The following is a 26,562-nucleotide window of genomic DNA, read 5'->3' as shown; positions in this document are numbered from 1 at the left end:
AGCACTACATAGAATCACAGAATCACTGAATAATACAGTGCAGAAGAGGCCCTTCGGCCCATCGAGTCTGCACCGATGCATTAAAACACCTGACTTGTCTACCTAATCCCATTTGCCAGCACTTGGCCCATAGCCTTGAAAATGATCAGAATGATCAGAAGCGGAGCACTAACTGGGTCACTGGGTTGTCGTCTTGCTGTAACTGTGCTCTGTTTTCTTTTCTGAGCACTCTGAAAATAATATCACTTGAAGCCACATGTGTGAGTCTCCTTTTATTGATGGCGGGATGGGAAAAGAGGTATGAGGTGGTGAAGGAGATCAGGGGTCCCTCAACGGTGATGGCAAAACCTCTTGGCAGGTTTACATCCTTCATTGGTGGTAAGAGTTTACATGTTCCAGGCTGCATCTTCAATGGAAGTGATAGCACAGGCATCTCAGAGTGAATTCCACACCATGCCCTTCATCCTGGGACAGAGGGGCTCAGTTGAAACATTCCCTTAATCAGATGATCCCTGATGTTGATGGCATCCTGACGAGACATTTGAGCCCCATGCTGTTCTGGCAGCCTCCCTGTGCACATGGAGCACCTCGGTGTTCCGCATCCTCCCCCTCCGCTTCCTCTTCCTCCTCCTCTTCCACATCCTGCTCCTCCTCTTCCTCCAATGAGATGACTCCTTCCAGGGCCTCACCATCCTCAAAGCCTATAATGCTCTGAAGGGCCTTTTTATGGAGATCGCAGCAGACCATACAATGAGAGAGACTCTTGCAGGAGAGTATTGCAGGGTGCCATCCAACTGGTCCAAGTACTGGAAGCCCATCTTTAGAAGCCCGATCACCTGCTGAATGGTGGTCCTGGTGAGCAGATGGCTTTGGTTGTATTGCCTCTGTGCCTCTGTCTGGAGTTGATGTAGAGGGCTGAATGGCCATCTCTTCAAGAGATAACACTTGTCTCCTAGGATTCATCCATAGACCTTGGGGGTTGGAGTGAAGAGCAGCCGGAGCCTGGATTGGTGGAAGTTGAAGGAGTCATGACAACTGCCAAGAAAGCGAGTGCACTCATGGAGGAGGCTCTTGTTGTGGTCACAGACCAGCTGAATGTTGAGGGAATGGAAGCCCTTCCTGTTGATGAATCTGATTGGCCAGTCGCTGGGTGCTTTGATAGCCACATGGGTGCAATCGATGATGCCTTGCATCTGGGGGAATCCAGTGATGGAGGCAAAATCACTGCCCTCTGTGCCTGCGAGGCCACGTCTGTCGTGAACTGAATGTACTGTCCAGCTCTGGCAATTTGGACATCAGTGACCTGCGAGATGTAGTAATGTGCTGCCATTTGTGAGATGCTACCAAGCTCCGGAGCTCATCCTTGGAGAAACAAAGAAGCACAAGGCCACAGTAACTTTTATGGCTACTGGCAGGGCATGGCGAGCAGTGCTGCAAGGTTAACCTGCTGCTCTAATGCCCTCGCAATGCCAGGGGGGTGATGAACCCATGCACTGCCCAAGTGCCAACTGCCCAATCTCCCCGCCACCTGCGCTGCGCCAAGGGCACCTGTTTGTCAATGGGTGAGTCCCCATCCTTTATGAGGCCCAGATAATTCCCTGATGTGGCCATGACTGGCTCCCCATTATGTACCTGCCTCCCTTCACCTAGTCTGCCGCAGACAGCGCGTGCAGCCTGTGCGCCCCCGTGAAAATCTCATAATTTCCCCATTAATGAGCTCCTTAACCAGCTTAATCGGCCTTAATCAAGGTTCGGGCAGGATCGCAGGGCTACCCTCAGCCCGCCATGGTGAACGTGGTGAGACCGACGTGCTGGCCAGCCCTGGTATTTTCAACCTCCAGCTGCCATTGTTCCTGTTAGCCCCTTGTGTCAAATGTTTCTTGACACTTCCTTCTTTGTTCTGTGAATGATAGAATCATAGAATTGTACAGAAGAGTGCCTTACATACGCTGGCTCTCTGAACGAGCATCTCACTTAGTCACATGATTTAGACTGACTCCAGTACAGCACTGTGGAAATCTGCATTGTCAGTTTCTGGCTTCAGATAAGATGCTAATTTCAGGCCCTATTAAGGTAGTAGGAAAGATTTCATGGCACTGTTTGAAACACAGCCAGAAATTTATGTCATCCTGAGGACACAATATGATATTACATAAATCAAAGTTCTTTCTTTCATTTGTATCATGAAACAAGTTACGATTGTATTGTAGAACTAAGTGATATGCTGCAAAATAGGAAGTCTGGGTCCCTGGAGAATATCACACCCCATCTAAACTGTTGAAACATTGGCCATGGCCCATACCCAAGTTTAATGCGACATGTATTTCAGTACTAGGTAAAAAAGGGAAATATTTTGGTGAATAGAAAAAACTAAGCAACAAGAAAAGCAAACAAACTATCTCTGTACCAAAACCCACTTATACCATGTTCTAGTCACACAATGCCCCTTTGGAATGGGTGTGAAGGTGATGTCCAATTTAAAAAAAAATCTGCCAAGCACCACCTGTGCTCCCTCAGCTTATCTCCTGCTCCTACCTTATATTTCCTGCAATTCCAGCTCCTGAACCACTTTTGCCCTCATGTCACATGCTTAAAAGTCCTACTAACCATGAATGGGTAGCCAGCAGTACTTGACTGACTGCTGGCAGCTGAAATTCCATCGTGTGCACCCCTGTCATATGATGACTGATGCACTCAGAATACCAGATAAGCATTCAAATGATCTGACCACATTATTGCGTATGGTTAGCTTATTCATGCAGAGGCTCCAAAGTGCCTGAACAGTGCCAGGACCAGCTCGACTGTGCTACAGCACCTTCTATGTCCTGAAAAAGGGATCAATGCTTAATTTTAATAAATGTAAATAAAAATGTCATTCACAGCAAGCTGCGATCTAGTAATCCATTTAAACTTGAGAGCAAATTGATCAATTTGTGACCCATTCAGATCTGTGGCATAGAAGTGGAAAAACTATCTTGAAATCCTGCATGAAGTTACACCAGCAGTTCCTGATAGTTCTGCAGTCTAGTAGGATACTAGGATACAGGGATTGAAATTCCACTGAACATTATTTTTAGTGCTTGAGTAAAATTACTATTTGGGCTATTTAAACAAAATTATGAACCTGGTAACAGAGCTTATTTAATAAATGTATTAAAAATGCACCTGGGAATTTAACACTAATATAAATTTCACCCAATTGGCCATTATTTGGTCCAGTGGAAATAGATATGAAAATTCATCAGAGGATAAAAACAGAGGGGGAAAAATAAATGGTTGTTCAGCTTCTTGTCATGAAATTTCTCAGAGGGTCACTTAGAGGAAGTGTTCCAAATTGAAAGATAAACAGTGATCGAATCACTGCGGATTGATGGAGGTACACTGGATAGTGAGTAAAGAAATGGTATGTTAGTGCTGAGAAGACAAAGTCAATGGTCCTGATATTAACTCAGAGACACATTGGGAGTGGGGTAGGGGTAAGGGTTCCAACATCACGTGGGAATCCCAGAAGTAAGTCCAGTGCGTTTATCTGTGGGAGTTTAATGCAGTCACCTCATTATCATTTTATTCCGGCTTTGGCATCGATTACACAGCAGTGTGATGTGGACCCGCACAACGTGTCTCAACTTTGGTATTTAAAAGGCTAATCAAAAGATGATTTAGACACTGCGATGCATCAAGGAGGAGGGAAGTTACCTGGACACTGTTCCAGGAGGCAGTCATACCGCTTAGACTAGGCACTTCATATTTGGTCTGTGGTCAGAGACAGGAGGGTGCGACTACAAGTGAGGCAGGTATGGGGATCCAGAAGGTAGAAATGGGGAGCCTCAGCCCATGCATTTGTCCAACAGGTTCACTATTCTTGCAGCTTATGTGAATGAGGGAAGAGATTGCAGGGAGGATGAGCAAACTGACCACAACACCATGGTACAGGAAGACATTCAAGTGGGGGGAGTAAAAAGGAATGCAGTTGTACGAGAGGACTGTATAGTTAGGAGGATAGATACTGTTTTCTGCAAACGAGAGTCTGAGTCCTGAAGGTTGTGTTGCCTGCCCGGTACCAAGGTTAAGGACATCTTCTCAGGGCTGGAGAGGAGCTTGAGTGGGAGGAGAAGGATCCAGTTCTCATGTTCCATGTGGGTAGCAATGACATGGAAAGACAGAGAGAGGTTCTGCTGAGGGAGTATGAGCAGCAAGGAACTAAATTAAAAAGCAGAACTACAAAGGTAATAATCTCACTCAGCCATGAGCAAATTGGCATGGGGCAAATAAATTAGAGTTGAATACGTGGATTAAGACTGGTGTGGGAGGAATGGGCTTTGATTCATAGGACACTGGCACCAGTACTAGGGAAAGAGGGAATGTACAGTTGAGACAGCCTTCACCTGAACTGCACTGGGACCAATATCCTGACAAATTGTATAACTAGAGAAGTAGAGAGGGCTTTGAACTAAATCATGGGGGAAAAAATTCAGGTGAGGAAAAGTTTAGAAAGTTAATGAGAAAGGACAAGGCAATAGCGCAGGGTAGCGATACGGGTAAAGATAACCAGAGTGTGACAGAAAGGGACAGAGCGTACAAACATAAGAGTGCACCAGCAAATAAGGTCAGAGTAGGGAAAAATGGTAAAAAGGTAGAATTAAAGGCTCTTTATCTGAATGCACGCAGCATTCGTAACAAGATGGATGAACTGACAGCATAAATAGAAATAAATGACGATGATATGATAGTCATTTCAAAGATGTGGTGGCAAGGTGACCAAGGCTGGGAGCTAAATACTCAAGGGTATTTGACATTTTGGAAGGATAGGAAAAAAGGAAAGGAGGTGGGGTGGCTCTGTTAACAAAGGATGAGATCAGTACAGTAGTGAGGAATGATCTTGGCTCAGAAGATCGAGATGTAGAATCAGTTTGGGTGATGATAAGAAATAGCAAGGGAAATAGCAAGTCACTGATGGAAGTAGTTTATAGGCCCCCTAACAGTAGTTACAGTGTAGGACACAATTTAAATAATGGGGACTTGTAGTAAAAGTACTTAAATAGCCATGGGTGATTTTAATCTTCGTATATATTGGATACATCAAATTGGCAAAGGTAGCCTGGAGGATGAGTTCATAGATCATATCAGGGATAGTTTCATATGAACATACAAACATACGAATTAGGAGCAGGAGTAGGCCACTCGGCCCGTCGAGCCTGCTCTGCCACTCAATAAATTCATGGCAGAACTGATTACTCCACATTTCATACAAACAATCGAACGTATGAATTGGGAGCAGGAGTAGGCCACCCGACCCCTCAAGCCTGCTCCGCTATTCAATAAGTTCATGGCTGAACTGATTACTCCACATTTCCCCCCGATAACCTTCCCCCCCTTGCTTATCAAGAATCTATCTACCTCGGCCTTAAAAATATTCAAAGACTCTGCTTCCACCGCCTTTTGAGGAAGAAGAATTCCAAAGACTCACGACTGTCTGAGAGAAAAAATTGCTCCTCATCTCTGTCTTAAATGGGCGACCCCTTATTTAAAATAGTGACCCCTAGTTCTAGATTCTCCAACAAGGGGAAACATCCTTTCCACATCCACCCTGTCAAGACCCCTCAGGATCGTATATGTTTCAATCAAGTCACCTCTTACTGTTCTAAACTCCAGTGGATACAAGTCTAGCCTGTCCAATCATTCCTTATAAGACAACCTGCCCATTCTAGGTATTAGTCTGCTTCCAATGCCTTTACATCCTTCCTTAAATAAAGAGACCAATACTGTACACAGTACTGCAGATGTGGTCTCACCAATGCCCTGTATAACTGAAACATAACCTTCCCACTTTTGTATTCAATTCCCCTTGTGATAAATGATAATATTCTATTAGCTTTCCTAATTACTTGCTATACCTGCATACTAACCTTTTGCGATTCATGCATTAGGACACCCAGATCCCTCTGCATCTCAGAGTTCTGCAATCTCTCATTTAGATAATAAGCTTCTTTGTTATTCTTCCTGCCAAAGTGGATAATTTCCCACTTTCCCACATTATATTCTGTTTGCCAGGTCTTTGTCCACTCACTTAACCTATCTATATCCCTTGGTAGCCTCCTTATGTCCTCTTCACAAGTTACTTTCCTACCTATCTTTGTGTCATCAGCAAATTTAGCAACCATACCTTCGGTCCCTTCTTCTAAGTCATTTATATAAATTGTAAAAAGTTGAGGCCCCAGCACAGATCCCTGCGGCACACCACTCGTTACATCTTGCCAACCAGAAAATGACCCATTTATGCCTACTCTCTGTTTCCCATTAGCTAACAAATCTTCTATCCATGTCAACATGTTACCCCCTACACCATGAGCTTTTATTTTCTGCAATAACCTTTGATGTGGCACGTTATCAAATGCCTTCTGGAAATCCAAATACAATACATCCACCGGTTCCCCTTTATCCACAGCACATGTAACTCCCTCAAAGAACTCCAATAAATTGGTTAAACATGATTTCCCTTTCACAAAACCATGTTGACTTTGCCTGATTACCTCGATTTTTTTCTAAATGCCCTGCTATAACACCTTTAATAATAGCTTCTAACATTTTCCCTAAGACAGATGTTAAGCTAACTGGCCTGTAGTTTCCTGCTTTCTGTCTCCCTCCCTTTTTGTATAAAGGAGTTACATTTGCTATTTTCCAATCTAATGGAACCTTCCCCGAATCTAGGGAATTTTGGAAATTTAAAACTAAAGCATCGATTATCTCACTAGCCACTTCTTTTAACACCCTAGGATGAAGTCCATCAGGACCTGGGGACTTGTCAGCCCACAGCTCGAACAATTTGTTCAGTACCACTTCCCTGGCGATTGTAATTTTCTTGAGTTCCTCCCTCCCTTTCATTTCCTGACTTGTAGCTAATACAGGGATGTTACTTGTAACCTCAATAGTGAAGACCGATGCAAAATATCTGTTCAATACATCTGCCATCTCCTTATTATCTATTATTAATTCCTCAGACTCACTTTTTATAGGACCAACACACTTCTTTTTTTAACTCTTTTCTTTTTTAAATATCGATAGACCCTCTTACTATCTGTCTTTATATTTCTAGCTAGCTTTCTCTCGTACTCTAATTTTACCTTCCTTATCAATCTTTTAGTCATTCTTTGCTGTTTTTTATATTCTGTCCAATCTTCTGACCTGCCTCCCATCTTTGCGCAATTATAGGCTTTTTCTTTAAGTTTAATACTATCTTTAACTGTTATCGTTAACCACGGATGGCAGGTTCCACCCTTGGAATTTTTCTTTCCTGTTGAAATATATCTATTCTGTGTATTCTGAAATATCTCCTTAAATGTCTATCACTGCATCTCTATTGACCTATCCCTTACCTGATTTGCCAGTGCACTTTAGATAGCTCCGTTTTCATGCCCTCATAATTGCCCTTATTTAAGTTTAAAATACTAGTCTTGGAACCACTCATCTCTCCCTCAAACTGAATGTATTCTTAGAGCAATACATTCTGGAACCAACCAGGGAGCAGGCTATTTTAGACCTGGTCATGTGTAATGAGACATGATTAATTAATGACCTTTTCGTAAAGGATCCTCTAGGCAAGAGTGATCATTACATGATAGTATTTCACTTTCAGTTTGAGGGTGAGAAATTTGGGTTTGAAACTAGTGTCTTAAACTTAAATGACGGCAATTACAAGGGTATTAAGACAGAATTGGATAAAGTGGACTGGGAAAATAGGTTAAAGGAAAGGACAGTAGAGAAGCAGTGGCAAACATTTAACGATATTTCATAACTCTCAACAAAGATATATTCCATTGAGCAAGAAAGACTCTATGAGAAGGATGCACCATCCATGGCTAACTAAGGAAGTTAAGGATGGTATCAAATTGAAAGAAAGGCGTACAATGCTGCAAAGATTAGTGGTGGGTGAGAAGATTGGGAAAATTTTAGAAACCAGCAAAGGATGAATAAGAAAATAATAAAGAGGGAGAAATTACAGTATGAGAATAAACTTGCACAAAATGTAAAAAACAAACAATAAAAGCTTCTTCAAATATATCGAAAGAAAAAAGAGTAGCTAAAGTAAAAATTTGTTCCTTAGAGAATGAGACTGGGGAATTAATAATGGGAAACAATGAAATACCAGAGACTTTGAACAAGTGTTTTATATCTGTCTTCACAGTAGAAGACACAAAAGCATCCCAAGAATAGCAGAAAATCAAGAGGCAAAAGAGAGGGAGGAACTTAAAACAATCACAATCACTAGAGAAAAAGTACTAGGAAAACTAATGGGACTAAAGACTGACAAGTCCCCTGGACCTGATGGCCTGCATCCTAGGGTCTTAAAAGAAGTGGCTGCAGAGGTAGTGGATGCATTGATTGTAATCTTCCAAAATTTCCTAGATTCTGGAAAGATCCCAGCGGTCTGGAAAACAGCAAATGTAACACCTCTGTTCAAGAAAGGAGGGAGACAGAAAGCAGGAAACTATAGGCCAGTTGGAATCCATGCTGGAATCCATTATTAAGGAAGTAGTAGCAAAACATTTAGAAAATCATAATGCAATCAGGCAGAATCAACATGGTTTTCTGAAAGGGAAATCGTGTTTGACAAATTTTTCAAAGTTCTTTGAAGATGTAACAAGCAGGGTGGATAAAGAGGACCCAGTAGATGTAGTGTATCTGGATTTCCAAAAGGGTTTTGATGGGGTGCCACATAAAAGGTTACTGCACAAGATAAGAGCTCATGGTGTTGGCGGTAATATATTAGTATGGATAGAGGATTGGCTAACTAACGGGAAATAGAGAGTCAGGATAAATGGGGCATTTTCAGGTTGACAAACTGTAACTAATGGAGTGGCACAGGGATCAGTGCTGGGGCCTCAACTATTTATGATTTATATTAATGACTTGGATGAAAGGACCAAGTGTATTGCAGTCAAATTTGCGGACAATACAAAGGTAGGTAGGAAATCAGGTTGTGAGGGTGACACAAAGGGCTGGATTTTAAGGAGCCTTTGACGTCAGGAAGCTTGGTGGGGGGGTGGGGGTGGTGGTTCCTGAAGATGGCCCCAGATGAGGCCCACCATGGACCCTGCGCTGGCAGGGCCCAGCCCAATCCTCCCGGCAGCGATGAGGAATCGTGGCAGCCTCCCCACCGCTGGACGGTGGGACCCGGATTAGGATATGTAGCTGGGCACAACATGCATTAATGTGCAGGCCGCTGAGATTCAGGCAGCAGGTGAGGATCTTCATTCGGACGTGTGGCACCCACGTGCCTTCACTTTCATGACAGTGAAAAGCCGGCGGCACTGAGGCATCAGTCCTCGGAGCCTGTGAAGGTGGGTGTGGGACTGCAATTTGTGGGCTGAAACTCTGCATTCTTGAGGGGAGTTGGGTGGGGGACTGAAATGTGTGGCTTCTAACTCTGCAGTCATGAAGGAAGGTACCCCATGCCCTTCATCCGTAAAGAGGGCCACTTTGAGCGCGCTAACGTTTTGGTGGGGGAGGGTGTGGGGGAAGTGAATTGACCCTGCAATCGGCCAACGCTGTTTGGAGGAGGGGGAACCAATGGCACTCCATGACTCCTTTGTGTGGGGTGGAAGCCAAAGATGGTAGCAGGTTTAAGGTCATGTTGCTGGTTGTTCCATCCAGGTAAAGTCAAAAATATGACTGTGCTCATGCTGCCCTGCTCATTCAAAGCTAAGACCGGCAAAGTCAGTCCATACCATATAGGTGATGCAGGAACGCAGCTGAAGCACCAATTTACATCAGTCTCTGCCCTGATAGGTGCCTTTGACCCACTGAAGGCACCGAGTTCACCTACAGCGTTCAGATGGGCCTGGTCCATCCTGTCTTTCTTGATCCAAGTGCCATAAGGAGCCATATCTGCCGGAGGCAGAACTAAGAGGCAGGTGCAGCCCACTTGGAAGCTCATGGAAGTGAGGAGCAGCAGCAGTCATCAAGGTGCTTTTGAGGCCAGAGAAGACAGTTGATCTACAGGCCCCGCATGACATACCTGCAGATGTCGGAGCACCAGTGTCAGAGGCGACTACGGATGTCCAGAGAGGCGGTGACACATCTCTGCACTGGTGAATGATGACCTATACCGATGGGCTTTGCTGGACACCCTCTGCCTGTGGCCCTCAAAGTCACCGCGGCTGTAAACTTCTACACCTCCGCATCATTCCAGGAACCCACTGGCGACCTGTGTGGCGTTTCACAGTCAGCGGTGAACTGCTGTATCAGGGAGGTCACCGAAGCCTTGTAAAGGAGGGCCGGTGACTATGTTTGCTTCAGGACAGTCTCTGAGAGTCAGGCCTAGAGGGCCTTCGGATTTGGGGCCATTGTAGGATTCCCACAGGTGCAAGGGGTCATCGACTGTATGTTTGTGGCCATCAAGGCTCCAGATGGATAACCAACTGCATAACACAATAGAAAGTTCTTTTACTCACTCAACGTGCAGCTAGTCTGTGACCACAGGAAACGCTTCATGCAAGTGTGTACCCGTTATCCAAGCAGCTGCCATGACTCATTCATCCTGCGCCAGTCCCAGGTGCCAATGCTCTTCACTGCACTGGCTCAGATCCAGGGGTGGCTTCTTGGGGACAAGGGCTACCCCTTGCAGACATGGCTCCTGCGCCAATGAGAAACCCCACCAGCTAATGCGGAGGAGACATGCCACAGCTTGACATGAGATACCATCAAGTAGGCCATCAGCATGCTGAAGGTGCACTGCCTGGACAGATCAGGTGGGGCCCTGCAGTACTCACCAGAAAGTGTTGCGTGCATCGTTGCTGTATGCTGTGCTCTGCACAACTTTGCAATACAGAGGGGGGAGGGGGGGCCTTGCAGGATGATGAGAGATGGGAGCAGGAGACAGCCTCAGATGATGAGGACACAGAGGAGGTACAGCAGCATAGGCGCATGGGAGGATGAAGAGCATTGTTGCAGTGCAGAGATGGTGAGCAGGGAGCAAAGGATGCTCGGCAAACCTTATTGATGAGCGCTTCCACTATCCCTGAGGTGCAGAATATGCTGTCCATGTGACACATCACCATGCTTCATCTGGTAGGCGGTCTTCTGCATCTGTGACATCTGTGTCTCCACCATTACTGGCAGCAGATAACTGAGCCATTGCCCATATGACTGCATTCGTGCAGTGCCACATCACACATACTGGCATGAGAAGCTGGTGAGCTGCCTTCTTGAACTGCTGTAGTCCATCTGGTGCAGGTACACTCACAGTGCTGTTAGGAAGGGAGTTCCAGGATTTTGACCCAACAACAGTGAAGGAACAGTGATATATTTCCAAGTCAGGATGGTATGTCTTGGAGGGGAACCTGCAGGTGGTGGTGTTCCCTTGTGCCTGCTGCCCTTTTCCTTCTAGGTGGTAGAGGTCGCAGGTTTAGATGGTGCTGTTGAAGGAGCCTTGGTGAGATGCAGCAGTGCATTTTGTAGATTGTACACACTGCTGCCACTGTGCACCAGTGGTGGAGGAAGTAAATGCTTAAGGTGGTAAATGGGGTGCCAGTCAAGCGGGCTGCTTTGTCCTGGATGATGTCGAGCTTCTTGATTGTTGTTGGAGCTGCACCCATCCAGGCAAGTGGAGAGTATTCCATCACACTCCTTACTTGTGCCTTGTAGATAGATGGTGTACAGTTTTGGGGAGTCAGGAGGTGTGGACATGGACTGCTTTATTATTTGAGGGGTTGCAAATGGAAGTTAACACTGTTTAATCATCAGCGAATATCTCCACTTCTGGTCTTATATTGGAGGGAAGGTCATTGATGAAACAGATGAAGATGGTTGGGTGTACGCTGAGGAATTCCTGCAGTGATGTCCTGGGGCTGAGATAATTGGCTTCCAACAACCAGAAGCATCTCCCTCTGTGCTAGGTATGACTCCAACCAGTGGAGAGTTTTAGCCCTGATTCCCACTGACTTCAGTTTTGCTAGGGCTCCTTGATACCACAATCGGTCAAATGCTGCCTTGATGTCAAGGGCAGTCACTCTCACCTCAGCTCTGGAATTCAGCTCTTCTATCCATGTTTGGACCAAGGCTGTGATGAAGTCCGGAACTGAGTGGTCCTGGCAGAAGCAAAACTGAGCATCGATGAGCAGGTTAATGCTGAGTAAGTGTCACTTGACAGCATTGTCGATGACATCTTCCATCACTTTGCTGATTATTGAGAGTAGATTGGATTTGTCCTGCTTTTTGTGGACAGTACATAACCTGGGCAATTTTTCACATTGTCAGGTAGTTGCCAGCGTTGTAGCTATACTGGAACAGCTTGGCTAGGATGAGAGGCTTGCAGCAGTGCTAAATGTATGAGTGTGTGGTGGAATTGTGAATGTTAAGCATGAGTCCTGGCTGGTAGTGATTGCTGGTAGGTGAGTGATGGGGATGTGGTGAATTGAGCAGTGGCTGAGGCTAACGGTGCAGTGGATAGGACATAGCATTTGAAAAAGTGTTCACTGACCTTAACTCTCATATAAGGCCACTAAACTTCTTGCACCACTGTATCCACATCCTTGGGGCTTGTCTCCTGGCATTGACCTCCATAACTATCTGCTCCCACTGCCTTCTGAGCATGTGTCTGGAGGGCTTCTAGTCCTCTTGTGGATACAGGACTTGACTCCTCCTTCCCACCTTTCAACCAACACCTGTAGTGAAGTATTGAAAAACCTTGTGGCCTGCTCTCTCCCATGTTATAGCGGCATTCAGCCCATTGAATCCATGCCAGCTCTCTGTAGACTAATCCAGTCAGTCCTATCCACCCGCTCTATCCCTGTAGAGCTGCAATTGCCTATCCAATTTCCTTCTGAAATCATTGATCGTCTCTGCTTCCACCACTTTCAGATCTATCAGATCATTAGAACTCGCTGTGTGAAAAAGTTTTTTCTCACATCCCCCCTGTACCTCTTGCTCAAAACCTTAAATCTAAGTCCCTCATCCTTGTACCATGAACTAATGGGAATACTTTTCTTTGTGCCATTCTTCCCTTGTTTGCAGGTCAGATTCACTTCCTGCATAACACCCCAGCACCTGTTCCAGCAACAAGGCACCTCCCTTTTAAGAGATGCAAGTTAGCTTTAAGATGTGCTCGGAAGTTACGATTTTGGTCCTCCTACTAGAGCTGGCTGCATACAGAAGTCACATAAATGAACAGACAGCACGAAGATGGTGTGCTGTCTGAATTTCAAACAACAGCTGTAGGTTTATTTTGCATTCCGATCCTTGTGCCCATTTTTAGGGCTATTCAATGTAGCTCCCTTGTGTTTTGACAACTTATAGTACCAGAAAATATTATGCGCTGTTTTGTAAGACAATGTGCCACCTCCAGTACAGACAAATGGAGAAACAGGATTAACTACTTAACTACAATGCATTAACAGACGTAATTTGCTGGTTTTTTTGCTCTCAGCAGTGACCCTTGCTCCCAGGCAGTGCATATCAGAAGTGTGTGTGCAGCTGGATTTCTGACTTGCACTTCTGGTAGGTGAATTTCCCTACTGGAAGTACATAAAGCACAAAATTTACCCCCAAAACAGACAAAGCCTTGTTCCAACAATATCTTAAATGTACAATTCTTATCATAAAAGCAAAATACTGCGGATGCTGGAAATCTGAAACAAAAACAAGAAATGCTGGATTCACTCAGCAGGTCTGGCAGCATCTGTGGAAAGAGAAGCAGAGTTAACGTTTCAGGTCAGTGACCCTTCTTCGGTTCCGAAGAAGGGTCACTGACCCGAAACGTTAACTCTGCTTCTCTTTCCACAGATGCTGCCAGACCTGCTGAGTGAATCCAGCATTTCTTGTTTTGGTACAATTCTTATCCTTGTGTTCAAAACGTCAGTGACCTTGCCCCTCCCTATCTCTTGTTATCTTTGTATTCTCCTCCAGCGCTACAACCTTCCAAGAACTCTACAGCTCACCAACGCACCACCACCTTCTCAAGGATAATTAGGAATGGGCAATAAATTGCTGCCCTAGCCAGCAACGTCCACATCCCATGAACTAATAAAAAAAAATTCTCCAATTGTGGCCTTTTGTGAATCCCCGATTTTCTTTGCCTAACTATGCTTTCAGCTATTTAGGTCCTAAACTCTGGAATTCCCTTCTTAAACATCCTCTCCTATAAGGTGTTCCTTAAAATGTATCTCTTTGACCCAAGCTTCTGGTCACCTGTCCTATTATTTCTGTATTATGTGGCTCTGTGCCAAATTTTGTCTGATATGCCTTGGGACATTTGACCATGTAAAAGACCCTATATACCTGTTGCTGTTGACTTAACAAATATTCTAGTCAGATTCTTTGATACCTGGGATGTATTTTTACAATCAGAATGTCAGATGAGGAGCAGGTATTCTGGAAGATAAGTAATTGGTGAAATGACGTTAGAATCAATTCTATTGTTTCCAGTTATATACAAGTATAGTATAGAGCAGCTAAAAAGCAGGGATGGCAGTTCTGGAAAATTACTGGATTTCATTTGCTATATGAATAGTACTGTAAATAGCACTTATCTCGTAATGAGTAGCAAAAATAGCCTGTGCACTCAGTAAATAGTCATGAATGAATTGAACTTGATGTCATGTATGAGTATAAATATACAGTCATCGATTATTCCTGTGAACAAATGCATGTTAAAGGTGAAATAAGGGCATTACAGATTTTAAGCCACTGCCCAGTGAATAAGTATCACAATATAGCTCATTCAAATTTGAGAAATTTTCATGGAGTCCAAGAATTTTATAACACAGGAGGCCACTTGACCTCGCACCAACTATCTAAATAGCTCTTTATTTAACCCCATTATAAATTCCTCATCACAATACCATTAAAATATCATTAATACTGAACTAATATTCTTTGTCCAAATTAGATGCTCTTATTTACATGTAACTTTGCTGGTTTATCACAATTATTTTTTTCCCCCCTTTTAAATGTTTTTGTTACCTATACAGTGCCTGGATTATTAATTGTTATCTGTAATAAGTGTGAAATCTTAGGCACTGTGACAAAATGGAGTTTCACCTGTGTTAAATCTTTAATATGCATTCTTCTAGTTTATCGGTTTGTCCACTAAACTTTCCTCAAGATGTAAGTTTTTTTGGCCCAGATATTAGGATTTTGAGCTTTTAATTCATTAATCATTCCCAGGTGGGTGAGTATTAATTACAATCCCATTGTAATACAATCTAATAGAGATGGCACCATTGTCCCAGAGGTGTACCATTGCAACATCTGGCTGGTTTGAGGTGCCATTCTAATTAATTTATACAGTGTGGGGATGGAGCAAGGCAGGCTGCTGAAGGCCTTCTGGTCAATTACAAAGGTAGGCCCTCAACCAGCAGCAATTAATTTGATTGGTAGCTATTTCTGAATCCATTGAAAAGAGGGCAGTCCTTGATTTCTTGGAGCCCTGTGTAATTGTCAACTCAGTGGGTGCCAGCTTCATCTAAAAGAGTTAGCATGGCTGCTATGATCCTTGGAACATGCTATCATAAGGCTATGGTAAATTGACATGGTCAGAGATTATATTTACATAGAAAGTTGATTGTGTCTTTGTTTTACATATTGAATAGTATAAGAAAGATCTATCTCACTGTAAAAACAATTTACAGTTCATTCATCTAACTTGTGCAAATAAAGCTACTTGTTGCTTCAAGTCAGTGTCTCAAATCAGTGGAGTGATTCTCCAGTCCACTATTCATAAAAACAGGAGAGTTCACTTGGTAGCATATAATGCATTCCAGTAGCTACTGTATGGAGTAAAAGTTTACTATTACAATCTCTGAGACATACATTTAGGTCTGGAACAGGAAAAGGTGCACTCCAGATCATGGAGGACATGAGATCTGCTTAAGTAAGCAGTCAGTGAGGCTGAATCAAGGAAAATATCTAGCGTAGGAACCAGAAACCTCTGACAGGCAGTAATAACTTATTCCAATAGTGCAAAGCTGAAAACAGTGCTTCCTGTTACAGTGATATATACATGATTCTGACACAAGAAAGAAGAAAGTACTTGCATTTATGTAGCACCTCAGGATGTTAGAACATAGAACATAGAACATAGAACAGTACAGCACAGTCCAGGCCCTTCGGCCCACGACGTTGTGCCGAACCTTTACCTGGTCTTACCGTAACAGTTAATGAAGATGTTTTAAACTGTAATCAGTGTTGTTTTGTAGGTAAACAGTTTCCATAAAGGTCCCACAAACAGCAAATAAAGGATGATCCTCCTTTTAACCTACGTTACTATAAGGAGAACTACTCCAGTTTCTCTAGTTTCTCCAAGTAACTGAAGTGTTTCCTGGTACCATTCTAGTGAATCTTGTTTTATGATGGTTTTGGTTGAGGGAGAATATTGGTCAGGATACTAGGAGAACTCTTTGGTCTTCTTCAAATGACAGTATAGAAATCCTTTACATCCACTGGAAGTAACCGACATGGTCTCACTTTAACATCTCCAAAAATGGAAAATAGCAATGCACAGGAGCAGAAGAAATCACTGCTCTCCACCTGGTCAGTCCCAGCATTCTAAGAAATGTCATCCCATAATTCAACTCTCTCTTTAATTTGCTGATACAATTAGCCACCAGTGACTTCCTTGGCCTTTGTTATGACCTGGTGAGAAAAGTGTCTAGGGTTCCCTCTCAGCCTTCACCTGGTCTTACCGTAACAGGGTTTAATTTTAAACACACCGTGTTTTTAGCTCCCCCTTGGTGAATCCTTGTTCACCACTTTCCAATTATAAGGCAAAGAACCAGCACAAACATGTTTTATTAGGTTTAAAGAAGAAAAGTTCAAATTTATTATACTTGAACTTAAACTCTAATTTGGTTGACGTCTACGGATACACGAGGTGCCCAGACTAGCATGCATACGCGATACACACATGCAAACAGAGACAGAAAAGAGCAGAAGAAAAATAAAGTCGAAAAGTTTGAGGCAATATCTGAAGAGTTTCTGTTACGGTTCTTTGAACTCACTGTAGAGTCCTTGATTGTAGGTAGACCTTGCTTTTCGTTGGGCCCAGTATGCTTCTTAAACCTTGTTCACTGTAGGAGACTTTTCTCTTTTGGGGTTCATGTGCCTTCAGTGGATTCAGAGGCTTGTGAGAAAGAGATGGGAGCAGACAGGAGAGATCTTCTCAGTCCAGGAGCAAACAGTCTTTCTGAGTTCAAACTCTCTGTGGTCAGTTCAAAAGAAAACCCTGGAACAGTCAGTTAGTCTTATGACCAGCTGGTCTAACAAGTCCTGGCCCTTGTGGATGTTATCCTCCTTAGCAGGCCTTGGAATGCTCTTCCTCACCTTCGATGTTTGATAGTATGTAAATGTTTTTTTTCCGGCCACGGCTGATCTGTTCAACAAGTCATTTCCTCACTCCGGCAACAGTTAAAAATCAATGTTCATGACAAAACCAATGTGCCTCATTCTTGGCAGGTGGGGGCCTGCATGAAGCTGTCCAATATATATCATCACTGTCTGCGTAAAGTAAATCTGAACTGGATTTCCACACTTCCTATTGTAAATTTAAGGCTTTGCATTCTTGTAGAATCTGTGACAGTGTTTAACGTATTGACCTTTATTTTTCCTTTACCTGTAAAGATCTTGAATCCTCCTGTAAGATCACCCCAAGCCTGTTCATGTAAATATTTCAGCATCCTCTCATCACAACGCAGGTGTCTAACCTCTGTTATCAATTTAGTTACACTTTATTGCACCCTCCCCAGTGCCTGAATATCTTTCCCATAGCACAGTAATCAGAATAATAACCATCAAATGATACAGCATAGAAGGATGCCATTTGAACCATGTTGCCTGGGCTGGCTTTATGGTAGAGCTATCCACTCAGTTCCACTCCCCTACATTTTCCCCATAGCCCTGTAAATGTTTTCCCTTCAAGTTATTATCCAATTCTCTCTTGGAAGCTACTATTGAATCTGCTTCCATCACCTTTTCAGGCAGTACATTCAAGACCATGACAACGTGCTACATAAAAAAAAATTGGATCATCTCCCCTCTGCTTCTTTTGCCAATTATCTTAAATGTATCCTCTGTTACTGACCCTCCTGCCAGTGGAAATAGTTTCTCCCTCTTTGTCAAAACTCTTAAGTTTGAAACACTTCTATTTAAAGATCATAGAATTTGATTCACAAAACCATTGGTGGAATATCCCACTGATCTCCTGGAATAATGACAGAATTCCACTACTACAGTGTGTATTTATATAGCACACTTCTTACAGTAAAACAACACAAGGTGCTCCACCAGATACAAAAAAAAACTTTCCTTGTGCCACCTCTTATTCTTTTGCCAATCACCTTAAATCTGTGTCCTCTGGTTATTGGCCTGTCTGCCACTGGAAACATTTTCTCCTTATTTAATCTGTCAAATCCTTCATGATTTTGAACACCTCTATCAAACCTCCTTTTAACCTACATTGCTATATGGAGAACTACTCCAGTTTCACTGCTGTCACTGTGTGTCGGTGATGGAGGGAGTGAATGTTTGTAGATGAGGTGCCAATCAAGTGGGCTGCTTTGTCCTGGATGGTGTTAAGCTTCTTGAGTGTTGTTGGAGCTGCACCCATCCAGGCAAGTGGAGAGTATTCCATCACACTCCTGACTTGTGCCTTGTAGATGGTGGACAGGCTTTGGGAATCAGGAGGTGAGTTACTCGCCTCAGGATTCCTAGCCTCTGACCTGCTCTTGTAGCCACGGTATTTATATGGCTACTCCAGTTCAGTTTCTGGTCAATGGTAGCCCCTAGGATGTTGACAGTGGGGAATTCAGCGATGGTAATGCCATTGAATGTAAAGGGGAGATGATTAGATTCTCTCTTGTTGGAGATGGTCATTGTCTAGCACTTGTGTGGCGTGAATGTTACTTGCCACTTATCAGCCCAAGCCTGGATATTGTCCAGGTCTTGCTGCATTTCTACACGGACTGCTTCAGTATCTGAGGAGTCACAAATGGTGCTGAACATTGTGCAATCATCAGCGAACATCCCCACTTCTGTGGAGAGAAAAACAGAGCTAACGTTTCAGGTCTGTGTGACTCTCATCAGAATAGATGCTGCCTGACCTGCTGAGTATTTCCAGCATCCACTGTATTTTGCTTTTGTAAGAGTCAGCCATATGGCTGTGGAGCTGGAATCACATAGAGGCTAGACCAGGAAAAGACGGAAGATTTTCCTTCCCAAGGACATTAATGAACAAGATTGGTTTTTGCAATAATCTGTTTAGTTACATGGTCACCATTATTGAAACTAGCTGTTTATTCCAGATTTATTTAATTAACTGAATTTAAATTCCCCAGCTGCCATGGTGGGATTTGAATCCATGTTTCTGGATCATTAGCCCAGACCTCTGGATTACTAGTCCAGTAATACAACCCCTACATCACTGCCTCCCCATTGTTGCTATCGTTCCTGGGTTGCCTGTTAGCATTTTGAAATATCACTCAACTGGAATGATATCTCAGCACACTTTTGAATTTAACAGCACATCCATGGGTTTCCCAACTTCCTGAAACATATGTTTCAGTGAAAGCATGGCAATTTTTTTTCATTCATTCATGGGATGTGGGCGTTGCTGGCTAGGCCAGCATTTATTGCCCTTGAGAAGGTGGTGGTGAGCTGCCTTCTTGAACCACTGCAGTCCATGTGAGGTAGGTACACCCACAGTGTTGTTAGGAAGGGAGTTCCTTTTTATTGACTTCGTAGCGGTTAGATACAACTGAGTGGCTTGCTAGGCCATTTCAGAGGGCATGTAAGAGTCAACCACATTACCGTGGGTCTGGAGTCACATGTAGGCCAGACCAGGTAAGGACAGCAGATTTCCTTCCCTAAAGGACATTAGTGATGGGTTTTTACAACAATTGACAATGGTTTCATGGCCACCATTGGACTAGCTTTTAATTCCAGATTTATTAATTAAATTCAAATTCCACCTTCAGCTGTAGTGGGATTCGAACCTATGTCTCCAGAGCAATGCCCTGGGTCTCTGGGTTACTAGTCCAGTGATAATACCACTACACCACTGCCTCCCCATTGATAGGACTGATTAAAACTCATGGAAATACTGCAATGAATACTCAGTACTCACGACTGCTTTCTTACCTCCTAACGGGAAAGGATTTGTTCACAGTACTTTTGCTGGGAGGTTACCTTCTACACTGAGGAGGTTTTCTGAATCACAGGGTGACACTTTGGCTGCTTTAGAGTGGACCTCGGAGGAGGAGCAATATGACCAGCAGCAGCAGCCTGCTGCTGAGATACCTGCAGCTGGACATCAGAGAGGGGACCAGCAACAGAAGCAGCCTGCTGTTCAGAGATCTGTAACTGAACATTAGAGAGGTGAGCAGTAGAGGGGTGCAACTCACAGGAGGCACTACCCACACTATAGGGTTTACTGTCAGAGGCCCAGTTTCTTTCACATGTCGCAACAGCAGAGCTTCTTGAGCTTGTCATGTCAGGCAGTGGCAGACATCTGCCGCCTCCTAGAAGAAGACCTACTCCCTACCAGTGACACTCAAAGTGACCACCACCCACAACTTTTTTGCCTGCAGAACCTTCTAGGCTTCTGCCAGAGAAATATAGAGGATCTTTCAGTCGACAGCCAACAAATGCATAAGACAGGTCAATGATGGATTGATTGCTAAGACAGGCCGTTATGTCAACTTCATCTGTGATGATGCCAGTCAGCACTGGGCACTCGGATCTGCATCTCAATTCCACACCTGTGGCAATCTGTTCACCCCCAGATCACTTGCAGTATTTGTGTACTGCAAAGGCCACAATTCCATTAATGTGCAGCTAGTGTGCAATCAAAAAAGATGTTAATGTAAGTATGCACAAGATTCCTGGGAAGCTGCCATGGTGCATTCATCCTGTGGCAGTCCAAGTTCCCCAACATCAAACACAATTAAGTTAGCTGCTCGGGGACAAGGGATACCTACTGCAAACTTGGCTGATGACACCTGCCAGAAACTGGACCAATGAAGCCCACCAGCACTACAGTGAATGTCATATCACTACCAGATGCTTGATTAAACAAACTATTGGCATGCTGAACATATGCTTCAGCTGCTCAGTAAGCAGGAGTCTTCAGATGGAATCAGCTCCTTTGAAGATTCATTGTCTGTGAGATCCATGCACTCCTGCTGCACTGCAGAGAAAATATATGAATTAATACTGACAAGATAAGAATATTGGCAGTTATTATGAAAATGATGTTTCACTCAGTGTTGAAATCAAGTCAACATGACTAAGTGTTGTATGACACATGGGTCACTGATATTTAATAGTTACCAGGTAGCTGGGAAGACCCCGTCTCCCCATCTCTAACACCCAAGGATGCCACAACATCATATATCTCCTCTGCACTTGTCAGCTGTGAGCTCTGTGAAGGGCCACCTCCAGTTCTGTCCCTCTACCTCAAGTTGTGTATTTTTTTCTCCTGTAGTGAGGGAAAGGTCAGAACTATGAATGAATTTAATGGCATGTGCTCACCCAATGGATGGAGTGCATTTGGCGAGGGTGACATGGAATTTCATAAAGATGAGGGTGTCAGTAGTTGATGGCTAAATGGGGATTTGAGGAAGTGCATAGAAAGAGAAGGATAGCTGTGCTTGCAAGCTAAGTGGGTGTGAGGAATGATATCATTGAGTAGGCTTGACAAGGCAGAGTGAGGGGATGGGGTGATGCATAGAGCAGGTGACTGTGCAAATCTACTCACCTTTCCTGCCCTGTTTAGGTCATTAAAGCACTTCCTGCACGGAATCCATGACAATAGCACAATCCTCCTGCTGCTGACCTCGTGCGGTAGCAGCAGGTTATTTTCCTCCCGTTCCTGGGGAAGAGGATCATTTTCCAACTCCTCACTGCCCCAGCAATAAATTAAGTGAGGTGTCATTAAAGCAGGGCACAGCCTTTGAGTGTCCCGAGTCCACTGTGATTTTGCTGTCTCGGTGCCAAACCTTCCAACTCCTCTAAATGCCATCTTCGGGTCAGTCCTTTAAGTACTGGGGTTGAGCTCCAGGCATGCAGGTTGTTATCCAGCCTGCAGCTAAGCAATTTCTGCCAAACCTGGAAGTAAAATGATCATGAGCTGGCAGAGTTAAGATCCCACGGACAGACGCACTAGACTTACTTCCAGGTTGCCCCCGTGATATCGGACCCTCCCTCCCACCCTGCTCCCAATGCACCTCTGTGTTAATGTCGGCACCTATGCTTCTATATATGCCTTTGTTAACAGCCTCTAAACTTATTTGGCCACCTTCAAACATTTATATATTTACATTCTCAGACTCTCTGTTCCCACAACCTCTTTAAAATTGGTACCGATTATTTTATATTACCTTTTCCATTGTTCCTACCAAAATAAAACACATCACACTTTTCTGCATTAAATCTTATCTGCCATGTGTCTGTCCATTTCACCAGTCTATGTCCTCCTGAAGTCTGTTACTAATCCCCTCAGTCTTTCGTACCTTTCTGGGTTTTGTGTCATTTGCAAACTTTGGAATTATGCCCTTAATACCCTCATCCAGGTGATTACTATATATCAAAAAGAGCAGCAGTTTCAACACCAATCCCTGCAGACACCACTGTACACTTCCCTTCAATCTGAAAAACAATGGTACCCCCACTACTGTCTGCTTTCTGTTCCTTAACCAGTTTTCCATTCATGCAGCCACTGCCTCTTTAAGTCCATGGGCATCAGTTTTGCTAACACGTCAATTATGCGGTACTTTATCAAATGCCTTTTGAAAGTCCACATACATGCACGATTCTTCAGGTAATGTCGGGTCAGTAATCTGTACAATGCAGCACTCCCTTAATACTGCACTGTAATGCCAGTCTAAGTTTCGTGCTGAGGTCTGTAGTGGGGCTTGAAGCCATACCTTCCTGCTGCGGGATGAATGCGCTACCAACTGAGCCAATGTGAAACAGAGAATGCAAGAACTTGTATTTATATCAATCCATATTGGTGTTGTGCCTTATGGTGTCTCTCAGATTCATCCCTAATTAATTGTTTCACATACAATTAGCTACTTTGAACAGCTGTTATATAGGCAAACACCGAGTCAATTTGTGTATTTTAAAATTTCACATACAGCAATTGTATAAATGACTGGTTAATCTATTTCTGTTGGTGCGGGTAAACTGTCATAGTGCAAAATTCCTAAACACAATCACACATCATCCACTTATATTGGGTTGAACGTATCTTACCATATCAGTCTGTCTGACATTCTTATACCCTTACCAAAGAGACATTACAATGCTCTTACTTCATATCAGCTGATTTCACTCAAGCAGAACTAACTTACTCATTCTAGCCTGTAAATTAGCAACAGATGAAGACTGGAGTATCAAAAAACAAATGTTATTATTACTATGGACTATTGTTCACCAGGAATAAGTAATTTCTAGTCATTAAATGCTCCATATGCTGTTTCAATGTTCCATTGTAAAATTAGCTGTTTTGTTTATCAAGTTTTCCTATAATATACTGCAGAGACCACATGATATTCATGATATAATGTTGCATTCAGTTAACCAAATGCCTCTGTAATACTCAAGCATCACAAATAATCTCCTAGTTATGAAAAGCATTTTTAGAAACCTTTTCATATTTACATAATTAAGTAGTTTTTACAAATATAGTCACTTTTACATATTCTACCATGGAGAGTACAGAATTCTGCACCTTTGTTGTATGAATTCATATTAATATCTATGGAAATATTATAAGATCGAGAATATCCCCGCACAGAAGTAGATCACTTGGCTCTTCGGGTTTATGCCAATATTTTACTCCATGTGAGACACCTACTGTGATCTTACTTCCCTCTTTTAATTTTTTTTTCAAACAACTAATTCCCTTTTAAATGAATTTTTTGACTGTGTTTCGACAATGCTTTGTGGCAGTGATTTCCCTATTCTACCCACTTTTTGTGCACAAATTATTTCTAACTTCTTTAATTCTTGTTGTGATTGTGTTAAATGTGCACCCTCATTACAGTTTTGCAGTTTAATGCAAAAAATCTGTCATTATTTACCCTATCATAACTAAAAGACCTCTATCAGATCACCCCTCTACCAGATCACCCCTCTACCTTTTTGCTGCAGGTGAAAAAAGCCCTTACTTCTGAGGTTTCTCTTTTTAATTGTAATCTCTTATCCCTGGTAACATCCAAGAGCCTTCCTTTGATGGGGTGACCATAATTGTATGATAATCGCTGCCACCTAATATCTTATCTCTTCCAGCATGTTATCTAAATTTTCTAGATGCAAATCTAATGACTGAGTTTCCTTTTGCTGAAAGGATATTTCTCCTCTTGGGGGAATCCAGAACTAAGGGGCACAGTTTAAGAATAAGGGTCTCTCATTTAAGACAGCGATGAGGAGGAATTTCAGTCAGAGGGTAGTTAATCTTTGGAATTCTCTTCCACAGAGAGTAGTGGAGGCCGGGACATTGAATATATTCAAGGCTGAGTTAAACAGATTTTTGATCTTAAAGGGAGACAAGGGTTATGGGGGGCAGAGAGGAAAGTGGAGTTAAGGCCACAATCACATCAGCTATGATCTTATTGAATGGTGGAGCAGGCTCGAGGGGCCAAATGGCCTACTCCTGCTCCTATTTCTTATGACCTTAGGCAGCCTTATCTATTTGTGCTATTGCCTTTAATGCCTGTATATCTGCCCCTCTACTTCATTACATCCATATGAGAGTTGGTCGAGGCCTCAGCTTAACATCTCCTCCGAAAGATGGCATCTCCAGCTGGGCAGAACTCCCTCGGTACCAATGTTTCCTCTATTTTTTTCTTTGTTATACGTGGCCTGTTTGTTGCATGGTCCAAAGAACAAAGAACAGTACAGCACAGGAACAGGCCATTCGGCCCTCCAAGCCTGCGCCGATCTTGATGCCTGCCTAAACTAAAACCTTCTACACTTCCGGGGACCGTATCCCTCTATTCCCATCCTATTCATGTATTTGTCAAGATGCCTCTTAAACATCGCTATCGTACCTGCTTCCACCACCTCCCCCGGCAGCAAGTTCCAGGCACTCACCACTCTCTGTGTAAAGAACTTGCCTCGCACATCCCCTCTAAACTTTGCTCCTCGCACCTTAAACCTATGTCCCTATGTAACTGACTCTTCCACCCTGGGAAAAAGCTTCTGACTATCCACTCTGTCCATGCCGCTCATAACTTTGTAAGCCTCTATCATGTCGCCCCTCCACCTCCGTCGATCCAGTGAAAACAATCTGAGTTTATCCAAATTCTCCTCATAGCTAATGGCCTCCAGACCAGACAACATCCTGGTAAATCTCTTCTATACCCTCTCCAAAGCCTCCATGTCCTTCTGGTAGTGTGGCGACCAGAATTGCACGTAATATTCTAAGTGTGGCCTAACTAAAGTTCTGTACAGCTGCAGCATGACTTGCCAATTTTTATACTCTATGCCCGGACCGATGAAGACAAGCATGCCGTATGCCTTCTTGACTACCTTATCCACCTGCGTTGCCACTTTCAGTGACCCATGGACCTGTACGCCCAGATCTCTCTGCCTGTCAATACTACTAAGGGTTCTGCCATTTACTGTATACCTCCCACCTGTATTAGATCTTCCAAAATGCATTACCTCACATTTGTCCGGATTAAACTCCATCTGCCATTTCTCCGCCCAAGTCTCCAACCGATCTATATCCTGCTGTATCCTCTGACAATCCTCATCACTATCCGCAACTCCACCAACCTTTGTGTCATCCGCAAACTTACTAATCAGACCAGCTACACTTTCCTCCAAATCATTTATATATACTACAAACAGTAAAGGTCCCAGCACTGATCCCTGCGGAACACCACTAGTCACATCCCTCCATTCAGAAAAGCACCCTTCCACTGCTACCCTCTGTCTTCTATGACCAAGCCAATTCTGCATCCAGTCTGTATCCCTTTAAGATTGCTGCGTGGCTTCATACGCTTGCATCTTAAGGGGAACTTTGGTTGTACACGGCCTGTTTGTTGCACTGTGCGATATGTTCTGGACTGCTGCATGGCTGAGCACCTGCGCAGCTTAGAGGGAAAATTATTCAGTACTGCACTGGATGTTAGCTTGGAATTTATTCACAAGTCTCTGCAGTCGGACTGGAACCCACAACCTTCTCACTCAGGCGAGAAGACTACCAATTTAGCCACAGCCCCTTGCCAGATCTATTTAAAGGGATCATAGATTACTTCGAAGTTAGTTGCTGGTTTCTCATTTAAAACCATCGAATGATACAGGACAGAAGCCATTTGGCCCATTGTACCTGTGCCTGTTCTTTGATAAAACTCTCCAATTAGTTACACTCTCCCTATTCTTTTCACAAGCCCTGTAAATCTTTTCCCTTCAATTATTTATCCAATTCTCTTTTGAAAGTTACTATTTAACTTGCTTCCACCACCATTTCAGACAATGTATTCCACATCACAACAACGTACTGCACATTTTTTTCCCTCATGTTGTCCCTGCCTCTTTTGCCAATCACAATCTGCTATTCCA

At 43.4% G+C, this 26,562-nt stretch overlaps 1 protein-coding gene across 1 annotated transcript in view; it reads left to right on the top strand.

The window, feature by feature from the left end:
• mypn (myopalladin) overlaps window positions 1–26,562 on the top strand; it is a 414,790-nt gene that overhangs the window by 95,663 nt on the left and 292,565 nt on the right. The window lies entirely within an intron of this gene.

Source organism: Heterodontus francisci, chromosome 20, assembly GCF_036365525.1.
Source record: "Heterodontus francisci isolate sHetFra1 chromosome 20, sHetFra1.hap1, whole genome shotgun sequence".
NCBI classification, from domain to species: Eukaryota; Metazoa; Chordata; class Chondrichthyes; order Heterodontiformes; family Heterodontidae; genus Heterodontus; species Heterodontus francisci.
This window is presented reverse-complemented; position numbering and strand designations above follow the sequence as displayed.